The sequence below is a fragment of the Lissotriton vulgaris genome, chromosome 3_1 (assembly GCF_964263255.1).
Source record: "Lissotriton vulgaris chromosome 3_1, aLisVul1.2, whole genome shotgun sequence".
NCBI classification, from domain to species: domain Eukaryota; kingdom Metazoa; phylum Chordata; class Amphibia; order Caudata; family Salamandridae; genus Lissotriton; species Lissotriton vulgaris.
In genome coordinates, this window is record NC_141689.1 from 1,665,989,948 (window position 1) to 1,666,002,504 (window position 12,557).

Genomic DNA, 12,557 nt, shown 5'->3' on the forward strand with positions numbered 1-12,557 from the left:
CTCCCCTAGACCCTAGTGTTAAACTTATGAGTATTTGATTCTGTATTGTGTCGACTGTACCTATGTGATGGAACTGATGTGCATTCACCTGAGATTTTTCTTTTGTTGTACGTTTTGTTTAATAAAAAGAATTTTTAAAAAAGTACATGTCGTACTTTGTAAATGTAACGTCCCCCTCCTGCTCCCTCTCTGTCACAACCCTCTCTTGCATTCTTTGCATGGTTGTCTAGCACGCACAGCTCATGTTGCTGTATGTGGTGGTCTAGTGGACAGGGCTCATGTTGCTTTATCCCCATGGCACCCTATGATATTCCTGACTGATGCTTCCCCTGCATCCCTCATATATGATGTTCCTACAGCCCCCTATGACTAATGCTTCCTCGGCATCCCTCATAACTGATTTTCCATTAGCTACCTATTGACAGAAGTGCCCCCAACATCCCTCATGGCTAGTGTTCCCCCAGCTCCCTCATGACTGATGCAGCCCCAGCATCCCTCATGGCTAGAGTTCTGCCAGTGCCCTCATGACTAATGCACCTGCAGCATCCATCATGGCTATAGTTCCCCCAGCGCCCTCATGACTGATGCTTCCCAAGCGCCCTCATGACTGATGCTTCCCCAGCACCCTTAATTTCTATTATGCTTAAACCACTGCAAGCTTGCCCCAAATCCCCTGAACCAATGGATGAACTACTCTTGCTGTTCCTAGGGCATTGGTGTAGTTTTCCATTAATTCCTGCAAGCTCACTCCAGAATCCCGTGACACATTGGCAAGCCTTGCTCTTCCTGTTTCTGTTACTGGGGTCTTGGTGTTGTTTTCCACTGTGCATGTTTGAGCGAAAACAGTACATTTGTTTCCTGTTATTTGGTTCCGATCAACAAGTTGCATCTGCTCATTCTGTAAGGTCATAGAGACAGTATAACACATGTTTTCCCCAAGGTTGGGAAACCTTCCAGAAGGCCATTTTCCCCACATGCTGCATGTAATCTAGCTACATCCATCGAGCCTTCGAGAGGGTATATTCACCCCACCCAAACCTGAATCATGGCTTGGTCTCTCTCCCTAAGGAAGAAGCTTCCTTCTTCCCACACATCTGAGGAATCTTTCTGGAGCCAAGAGCGCTCCAGTCTCCTTAAAGCCCATCCGAATCAGTGGTTCATGTGGCACCTCTTCCTTTGTTATCTTTCTCCTGACTCCCTGCCTAACACTTACTCCTGACTCCCGCGTCCCCCTCAGTCAAGGTTTTGAGATCTTCTTCAAATTTGGAACACGTTGAAAAAGTAGGCTAAGCACTTGATATGAAGTTAGTGCGCACTAAACCTCATACATTATTAAAACAGGACTAATTATATCTGTCTTCAAAGACTATAGACTCTATGAATTACTCCTGCACTTCTTGAGTGTTTATACTCTGGACCCTTCCTAAAACCTTGATGCTTGAACTCTCACCACTCACAGGTTTAAGACTTTAGTCCTGTGTTACTCTGATGAACAGTAGTGCCAAGAGAAAGCACTCCAGAGTCATTGATTTATGCATCAACCTTGTGTTCTCAGTGTATCCCTTGAAGAGCAAGTCACTCCAACCTTTGCTCCAAGTGTATCCTTAGGAGTGTAAGTCACTCCCACATCTGCTTCAAATTTATCCCTGGGAGAGCCGATAATTCCAATTTGTATTTCAAGTTTATCAAGTTTATTCTTAGGAGTGTCACACTCCAATCTGTGATTTTGGTATTTCTGCTCTCATGCTGAGCTGCTGAAGAAACTTGCAAGTTTGTGTCACTAAATTTAATGCATGTTCATTGTATGTAATGACTTGTTAGTGTACGGATGGTAAGTGCTTCCTCTTGTTATTTCCAATGCATTGCATCATCGCAAAGTCAGAGGTTCTGTGCCAGTGGACTTCTGCCTCACAAACGAAGATCTCCGAGGTGATACCTGTTACTCAGTGTCACACAGCTGCTGAGAAGATCCAGTACGGCAAGCCTCTCTTTTCTTACTTTATCCCAATCCCCCTTCTGCCCAAGAGGACAGTGTGAGATCTAAGGTTTTGGTTCCTGGATCTGCAATGCCCTCGGGTGGAATAGGAGGTCCTGCATCAGCTCCAGTGTTGTCTCGGCAGTTGGGACCTGAGTGCCTGGCCGTAAATAATGTACCCTGCCCTGTGGGTTGTTTAGGGCCTACCCTAGGGGCGACGTGTCTAATTTAAAAAAGGAAGGTTTGGGCCTTGCAAAAGGTTTATTCTACCAGGTTGAAATTACAGGTTAAAATTGCACACACGGGCTTCAATGGCAGGCGAGAGACGTGTTAAAGGGACATGTTAAAGGGTTACTTAAGCGGTTGGCACTACCAGTGCTGCAGGTCTACTAGTAGCATTTAATTTACATGCCCTAGGCACATGTAGTACCACTTTAGTAGGGACTTACAAGTAAATTAAAAATGCCAATTGGGTGTAAGCCAATTTTAACATGTTTAAAGAAGAGGGCACAAGTACTTCAGCTCTGGTTAACAATGGTAACGTGTGAAGAGTCACACAGCCAATAAAAACAAATTCAGCAAGTAAGGTGGCGGGTAAAAGCAAAAGGTTTGGGGGTGATTCTGCACAGAGGGCCAGGTCCAACAACCATCCAATAGCCTTGAGGTTCTTTTTCCTTGCTTGCACCAGGGCCCATGACATTCTTGCTACAACACTACTGTGTTTGACTTGAGCCATTCACTTTTAATGTCAGGATCGTAATCATATCTGCTACCTGCCTTTGTATGTTTTTATAGTGGACTTCATAGCTTTTAGTTCTGGTGAGTGCCACAGTTCACTGACTGCTAGGGCTTATGGGTTTATATAAAGGTACTGCAGTAAGAGCAGTACTGAAAAGTAGGGGAATCCTGCTGGGTTCTGTTTTCTAGGCCTAGGGGAACATGCTGAATTTGTCCTGGTATAATGTTCCAACTAAAGGACATAATTCTGCAGCACCAGCACATTGTCTGCATTTCCTTCTGTGCCGCAACTTGTAGGCGGCAAGGGCTTTTCCATTTCCTGCCGGGTCCAAAACAAAGGCCTGAATTAAAAGGCCAGCAGCCCTTTTTTTGTTAAAGTATCAGATGGGCACCACCGGGATCCTAACACCTAGATGCCAATGCAATGGAGGGAAAGAAACAGAGACACCCCAGCTTATCTCTTCACAAGTACTTTAGAAAAAACTGATATGGAGGTTGGCTTTTGAGTTTGTTTAACCCCCTATGTAACAGATGTGCATGGCACTGTCATAAGAACTGCCTGTACGAGTAATTACACAAATAATGACTTACATGGCACCTACCAGTTTCTTTTTTATTTAATCCATGTAAACTGCTGGGACTGCTACTCATCCCATTGTCAGAGTACTTTACATCATACACACAGACACAATAAATCCTACAAGTGTATAAATAAATGTACAAGAAATGTTACATGAGACAGGGTTACAAGAAGCAGGAATCATAAGTGTCCACCATACTAGTAGATATTATAACCGCCCTAAAAATTGCAAGGTGCACAAAGATCTGGGCAGCAGGTGTCTTAGAACTGATCAACTGACACATTTGTTGCCAATTTCTTTAAGCAGGTTTTTTAGGTTTCGCCTCGGGCACGGAGCTCCTAGCTCCGCCCCCAGGAGAAATCTTTTGTTTTGCAGTATGGGGGACTTGAATCCGCCCCTTTTTCCATTGGCTATCTCCATAAATGGAGGCTAGCCATTGGAAGATGGATCTGTCCGTCAAGGCCGGACCAGATTCGTGGGCGTTCCCGAGATTTTTTCCATCTCCGCCTCTGCGATGTCGTCATCGCGGCGGTGGGCGGAGTTTCGTTTTTTTTTAGGGTTTGTTTTTGTCATTCCATGCCGACCACGGCCGCCGGAGGAAGCCCAGGTGAGTGCTTGTTTTTAAATCTTGCCTTCCCGCCCCCTCCTCCCCCTCCCCGTGTGTCCGTTCCGCCCCCTCCCCTTGTGTCCGTTCCGCCCCCTCCCCGTGTGCCCGTTCCCGCCCCCGTCCCCTTTCACTGAAAGTGATTTGTTTCTGGAGCTCGGGTCAGATGCGCTGTCCATTCCCGCCCCCCCCGCTGTCCGTGTGTCTGTTCCCGCACCCCCTCCCACTGTCCGTGTCTCGGCTCCCGCCCCCCCCCCCCTGTCCGTGTCTCGGCTCCCGCCCCCCCTCCCGCTCCCCCTCCCGCTGTCCGTGTCTCGGCACCAGTGACGGTGAAAGTGATTTGTTTCTGGAGCTCAGGTCAGATGTGGAGCGGCCGGGACCGGTAGGATGCGGGCGGCAGTTCAGTAAGGCCTGTGTGGCTTGTTTTTAAAATTATTGAATGCCCCCTTTGGGGCACAGCCAGCTTCCTCTTCGTATTTGCCAGGGCAGGGCCCGCCCCGTTTGTGATGTCAGGGGTATCCCTGACATTACCCTAGCCTAGCCCTAGCAGTCACGACGAAGGAGCTCCCTGGTCCCCTGCAGCCGCCGCCATCGGGATCCACGTGGGATCCATGGAAATGCCATTTTCTGCCCCCCAGAGCACAGCCATGGGTAAGCGGGCTCTGGGGGGGCTTCAATGTAAACTTCATTTTTAAAAAAACATTGGGTCCGCGAGCCATCACCCAGCAGATCATGCCGCACAATCCCCGGAGCCCCACAAGGCCCACAGCGGGCTCTGGTGGCTTTATTTTTATTATCAATAAAGGAGCTTCGATCACCAAACGGCCACAAAAACCCAGAGCCTCTGAGCACCTTAAAACCACAGCGTGCTCATGGGCCCTTTCGACCCCCACGCGACTGCACAAACCCCCAGGGCACCACGCCTGGAAGCGCTCTCTGGAAGCCTTTATTTTTTTATAAATACAAGGTCCTCGAGCCCCCCCAGCCACCAAGCCTTCACAAGCCCCTGAGTTACGCACTTGGACCTCGGACTCTGGGGACCTTTGATTTTTATAAAAAATGAGGGGACCTCGAGCCCCCAACACGTACCTAAGGCCTCTAGATTACAACGGCTGGAAGCGGACTCTGGGACGCACCTTCCCTAGGGCGCAGAAGCCCCCCAGAGTGACTCTGTGGGCCTTCTTATTTAATTATTACAACAGGGGCTTCCCGCCCCAAGCCTCACAAAGCCCCAGAAACCTCCCGGATCGCCTTGGCCTCTGGGCTGCCCCTGCATAATCGCCCCTACCTCATGCGCCCCAGAGCAGCGCCTTCAACAAGCGTTCTCTGAGGGTTTCTATTTTTATTAAAAAAATGAACGGACCCTGACACCCAAGACATCCCCCGGACCACAGATGGATCTTGTGGCTCGAACCCAGATACAGCAGCCCTTAACAACTTTTGGTGTCTGCCCCCACACCAGGCACCTGCTCACACCGCTGCACCCAGAACACATTCCTTGGAGCATCGACATCCTTCCCGCAAGCACTGCACTACGGACATAAACCCCTGGTTGAACAACATGCGCTAGAACCGGCGCCACAGTGAGCCTGATCTCCTACCTGGACACTAGGCCCTGGGTTCCAGAACCCTAGAATGCTGGTGCAACACCCTCCTTAAGAACCCATGACCTGCCCAGGACATCAGACTGGTGAGTACAAAACTGCATTATTAAGTTTTACCAACGTGGGATTGGTTTTCAGTCACTTTTTTCATTTCAGTATTACAGGGGAAAGCCAGAGGTTGTTGCAGGCCTGTTATTGATGTTTTGTGATGGTGAGTTCTTCGATGCAAAATATCACTCTTCCTGAAAAAGTATATCGGCGTGGAGCAGAGAAAGGAACGAGAAACATGTCTATATAATCTGTATAATTTTGGTCGACTGTTGTGATGTGGGATTGTTGGAACATACCTTCCAGAAGCCATCGTCAAGCTGTTGAGATTACTATTTTTTCACGTGTCTGCCATCTGAACTGTTGGTACTCACTTCTGCCCTCGCTGTGGACAGTTGCTAACAGTGTAGACCAACCCTGTCCTTTGATTGCCATCACATTCCATTCGTGCTCTGCACTCTTCAGTTATTTACAGAGTCTGGCACAGGGACTTATCTTTGACGTTCTAGTTTTAAAGGTCCCCAACAAAGTTGCTCTGAAAAGCTCATGCTTTACATTAAACCTTTTCAAGCCCTTTGGTTGTAAACGGTACAGCAACTTCGCGTTGATTTCTGATGGTTACTCTGTTAAAGAAGCTATTCGTTACTTTACATGTCAGGTTTTCCACAGGGATATGTATTGAAAGTAACCATTGTTAATATTTTTCTTCATTAAATAATTTGACAGGTTGAATTTTTCTACTTCATTGTTTGCACCACTAAGAGAAATGTCATAAATAGGCTTATTTAGAGTGTGTTTCTGTTCTCTTGTTGACAGTCATTAGAATGAGTAATGAGACTCCTTTGCTCAGCTGTCTTTTGAAGGCAAATGATCCTTCGTGGTTTACCCCGGACAGCATGAATCCTCTGTGTCATGTGGTTAGCCTCACTTCTACACTCGTTAGTCTAAGGTCTCTACTTCTGCTGATGGTCTTAAGAACGTAATACAGATGCTTTAAGGCACAACCATGAGAATGAATTGTGTCTTTTGTATGTTGGAAAAACCTTTACTATTGGATAAGTAATAAATACAATTTTCATCCATTACACATTTCACTTTAATCACACAAGCTTATCTGCTTCGAGTAAAGTGTACAGGGTGTGTGTTCACTTGCTGTAAGGAAATGCGGTTCTTTCGGAAATATCACATTTAACTTCCTTTCCAGGCCAGTTTACAAATAGAGCTAAAGCAAACCTGTACTATCAAGGCCAAGCTTGAATTGTACAATCCAAACAGAAACAACCCAGGGCCGTTTTGTCATTGTGACATGACCTGACCGGCTGGCTGTGTGTGTGTGCGGCTGGCTGTGTGTGTGTGTGTGTGCGGCTGGCTGTGTGTGTGTGTGTGTGTGTGCGGCTGGCTGTGTGTGTGTGTGTGTGTGCGGCTGGCTGTGTGTGTGTGTGTGCGGCTGGCTGTGTGTGTGTGTGTGTGTGTGTGTGTGTGTGTGCGGCTGGCTGTGTGTGTATGTGTGCGGCTGGCTGTGTGTGTGTGCGGCTGGCTGTGTGTGTGTGTGCGGCTGGCTGTGTGTGTGTGTGCGGCTGGCTGTGTGTGTGTGTGCGGCTGGCTGTGTGTGTTTGCGGCTGGCTGTGTGTGTGTGCGGCTGGCTGTGTGTGTGTGCGTGGCTTGCTCTGTGTGTGTGTGGCTGGCTCTGTGTGTGTGTGGCTGGCTCTGTGTGTGTGTGTGTGTGTGTGTGTGTGTGTGTGTGTGTGTGTGCGGCTGACTCTATGTGTGTGTGTGCGCCTTTGTGTGTGTGTGTGTGTGTGGCTCTGTGTGTATGTGTGGGTGCAAATGCAATAGGTCTCACATTTTCCAGAGATTAAGCTAATGGCAATGTAAATGACAATGCCATTTGTTTATCTGTTTTCAAAACCAACACATAAATACAAATTTTGTCATTTACAATGCCAATAGCTCTAACTTTTCCAAAGTCGAAACCATTGCATTGTAAATGCTTGTTTTTTTTATAAAACGCAATAGTTGACCGTCAGACTCTGCTTTTGAAGCTCTGTGCATCCTGACTCCTCCCCTTTTTGTTGCCACAAACTGGCCCCCAATGTATGAGTTCCCAGAGAGATTGTTTTCCCTAATTCCCGCACTGAATAAGAGTGGAACACGCGCGTGCCTTCTTCGCCAACGACAAATCAGCTGCTGCAGTGACATCACCCGTGTTATTGGAAAGCGCTGGCTTCCTTCCTGAAACGGAGCCGTTTATAGGAAACGGTCGAGCTTCAATGAACCTCTCTACCCTCTTCACCAGTCGCCCACGCTCCTAAGAGAATGTTTGTGGTGTTTCAGGGAGTTCCCACACACAAGTATTCATGTGTGAGACTGACTCGCGTCTCTTTTATAGTATACATAACATGTTTCTCCTCCTTCGCGGTTTGTGACAGTGGAATGCGGACGTGCCAAACTTGGAAATAATTCCACAGAGCGTTCCTGTAGGGGTGGGGCACTAAACGAAAAAGTAGCAAATTACCTCAGATCCTCTGGGGACAAAATTATGCCTGTATGGGCCTACTTTCGAATAGAAGCCGGCTAAAAAGCCCTAAGCTTTACACATATATCTAAACATTCAAATCAGAAAACAAATTGGCCCACAATAGAAAACCTGAATAAATCACCCAGTTGAAATTCACTAATCTAAAAGCTCTGGTTAACGCTTTAATTACCTTACAGAAAGTTGTGAAGAACTTTAAAAGCAAATTATGACAGTTTGCGACAGCTATGATGTGAGCAACACACGTGCATCAGGCAGCACGGCTGGAACTGCACAGATATCTGCGCTGTCACTTACCACGTATGCAAAATACAGTATTGTTTCAGTGCAAGTAAGTTAATGCTTATTTGGTTCTAATGTAACCAGTTTCCCCATTTTTTCGAGACTTCCTTTAGCACACATAAAGAGCGATTTGATTAAAATATTACCAGATAATTGGATAGAAGCCGATACAAAATAAACTGTACAGCATATTCCGACCTTAAATCTCACCCTTTATTGATTTTTTGATATAGTTATATGAGATGAGCGCTATAATACATTCTGAGGTTTACAATTCCCAAAAGGAGGCCCTGAGACCCCCTTCTGAATTTCTTTATTGATTTACTCGAAATAATGTAACTGTGCCGGACTTCTTAATATGGCAATGCAGTGCTTAATTTGCAAAAAAATAAGTGCCAGGGTTCTCGTCAGGGGGCCACTGCACCTTTTACCACACAGTGCCCCTGCCAGCCCCGCCCATGATAGGGATAACAAACAAATAAAGACGAGGAGGATCAGGAGAGCAAGATGGGGAGATAGATCCTTCTCATTCATGGTCCCGAAGTTGTAGAATTCCATGACCAGGGAACTGAGGTTACTGAAAGATGAACCCAGCTTCAGGAAAAAACTTAAGACATGACTGTTCTCATGATGATTACTCTCAGGGTCCGTCACCTACACCTGTCTCTGCTCAGCGCTGGGAAGCCTCTGGGCAGCTATGCGCTTTATAAAACCTCCAAACATAAACACAAGTACTACATTTCACACTCCTACAAGTGTGACAGTTCATACTATTTCAGGTTCCCAAGCTATAAAAAATTTTGGGTGGCAGGTAATATTACATTTTAATGTATATTGAGGTAATAATTAACTGTAGTTGTGGTCATCTATAATATAGCCAGACTGCGCAACCTTGTGCTGGGCTTCTATGGGAATTCACAAGGGCATATTATCAAGCCCCTTATCGCCGCATTAGCGGCAGTTTCCAGCTGCTAAAGTGGCAATAATGTTATCGCCTTTTTTGATAATATGGCCCTGCCTTTGTAGATTGAGCGTTTGCTTAGAAAACAGGAAATGGGCTTTGTGCGGTCGACCTCTTCCTGCCCGCAGCCCACTGAACTCCCAACACCACCACAAGCTGATCCAAACAAAAAAACTTGCAGCTAAAATGGTCGGCCACAGGCACCAATGAATAAGGTAGCTGCAAGACTTCCAACTACCAGGCCTTAGCTGTAGGCAGGAGGAAGGGTGGATTTTGGTGACATCTCTGCAATAAACTTGCAGAAACAGGAGTTCTCTTTACAGACAGGAGTTATTCCTTAGCTAGTCTAGTGTACAATACTTAGATGTTTTTAGAGTGGATTGACAAACACCATCATCAATTAAGCAAGAAGAAAGAACTCTTAAAAAATATAAACAGAACTGATACTGAATGAGCATAAACAGTGTTCCCGCTCGTTATCAGCTCTGAAATGACCAAATTGCCAAATGAATCAGGATAATGGTTGCTGCTTTTTGAAAATGATGACTGGCTCAAGAATATAATTCATTCTTTTTATGAAAATCATTTCACACAAATGTATTGTGCGTTTTGTAGTAATTGTAATGTTTTGTTGTATGATTATGATTTAAATGTTTGTTTATTGTGGGAACAATCAAGTTTTTCCCTGATACAAAAGATAAAAGACTGTTATCAAAAAGAGATAATGATGAGTAAATAAATACTACAGACCAAGGAAATTAGTAAATGATCTGAGTCTGTTTAAGTAAAGAACAGCGGTGAATGTGACGGCTAGATAAAATGTTGTTCTTAGCTTCTAAAAGAGACATTTTCATAAATGTAACAAAAAAATCCGACTTCACCATCAAAGAGGATTTTTCATTACAATTCCAAAGACACTAAACATGAACTGTTGACCTATTCCAATTTGGAAGTCCCAACTTAATAGATGTAATAAGGTAGCTCCAATGTTATCCTATAGGAAAACAGGCCTTGCATTACTGAAAAAACACATTGAAGAGTTTTTCACTACCAGGATATGTCAAACTTAAAAGTACATGTACTAATTTGTAAATTTCATGAGCCCCTTCTGCTCCCTCTCTGACACAACTGTCTCATGCATTTTCTGTGTAGTGGTCTAGTGGGCACAGCTCATGTTGCTATATGTAGTGTTCTAGCGCACAGGGCTCATGTTGCTTTACTCCTATGGTACCCTATGATATTTCTGACTGATGCTTCCCCTGCATCACTCACATCTGATGTTCCTCCAGCTCCCCATGACTGATGCTTTCCCATCATGCCTCATAACTGATGTTCCATTTGCTCCCTCTTGACTGAAGTGCCCCCAGCATCCCTCATGGCTAGTGTTCCCCCAGCTCCCTTATGACTGATGCACCCCCAGCATTCCTCATGGCTAGTGTTCTGCCAGTGCCCTCATCACTTATGCACCTGAAGCATCCCTCATGGCTAGTGTTCCCCCAGCGCCCTTATGACTGATGCTTCCCAAGCACCCTCATGACAGATGCTTCCCCAGCACCCTTAATTTTTATTACGCTTAAACCCCTGCAAGCGTTCCCCACATCCTCTGAACCAATGGATGAACTACGCTTGTTGTTCCTAGGGCATTGGAGTCGTTTTCCATAAATACCTGCAAGCTCCCCCCAGAATCCTGTGACCCATTGGCAAGCCTTGCTCTTCCTGTTACTGGGTTCTTGGTGTTGTTTTGAACTGTGAACGTTTGAGCGAAAACAATACATTTATTTCATGTTATTTGGTTCCGATCAACAAGTTGCACCTGCTCATTCTGTATAGTTATAGAGACAGTACTAACATGTATTTTCCCCAAGGCTCTGGAACCTTCCAGAATGTCATATGCCACACGTGCTGCACATGATCTAACTACATCCATTGAGCCTTCGAGAGGGTATATGCACCCCACCCAAACCCGAATCGTGGCTTGGCTTCGCTCCCTGCAGTACAAGCTTCACTCTTCCCACTCACCTGAGGAATACTTCCGGAACTGAATCAGTGATTCCTGTGGCACCTGCTCGTTTGACATTTTCCTCCTCACTCCCTTCTGAAAAGCTACTCCTGACCTCCACGTCTCCCTGGGTCAAGGCTTCGAGATCTTCTTTGAACTTAGGAAAAGTTGAAGAACTAGGCTTAGTACTTGATATGAAGGTAGTGCGCACTAAACCTCCTACACTAGTAAAACAGGACTAAGTATATCCATCTTCAAAGACTATAGACGTTTCCTCTCTGTGAATTACTCTTGCGCTTCTTGTGTGGTTAAACTCCCGACCCTCCTACCAACCTTGATGCTAGAACTGTAACCGCTCATGGATATAAGACTTTAGTCATGTGTTACTCTGATGAGCAGTAGTGCCAAAAGAAAGCACTTCAGAGTTGTTGAGATATGCATCAACCCTGTGTTCTGAGTGTACCCCTAGGAGTGCAAGTCAATCAACCTTTGCTCCAAGTGTATCCTTAGGAGTGCAAGTCACTCCCACTTCTGCTTCTAGTTTATCCCTGGGAGAGCCCATAACTCCAATTTGTATTTCAAGTTTATTCCTTAGAGTGCCAATAACTCCAATGTGTATTTCAAGTTTATTCTTAGGAGTGCCACACTCCAATCTGTGATTTTGGTATTCCTGCTCTCATGCTAAGCTGCTGATGAAACTTGTAAGTTTGTGTCATTAAAGTTAATGCAAGTTTGTTGTATGTGAGAATTATCAGTGTACAGATGGTAACTGCGTCCTCGTGTTCTTTCCAGTGCTTTGCGTCATCGTAAAGCCAGACGTTCTGTTCCAGTGGACATCCACCTCACAAACGTAGAAGATCTCATAAGTGACAATACCTGTTGCACAGTGTCACCCAGCTACTGAACAGATCCAGTACCACAAGTCCCCCTTTCCTTATGTTATCTCAACCCCCCTTCCACCCAGGAGGACAGTGTGAGATCTAAGGTTTTGGTCCCTAGATCTGCATTGTCCTCGGGTGGAATAGGAGATCCAGCATCAGCTCCAGTGTCTTCTCCGCAGTTGGGACAAGGTGAGTGCATGACAGTAAATACACTGCACCTTGCCCTGTGGATTGTTTAGGGCCTACCCTAGTGGTGACTTATATGATTTTAAAAAGGAAGGTTTGGGCCTGGCACAAGGATCATTCTGCCAGGTTGAAATGGCAGTTTAAAATTCCACACCTAGGCTG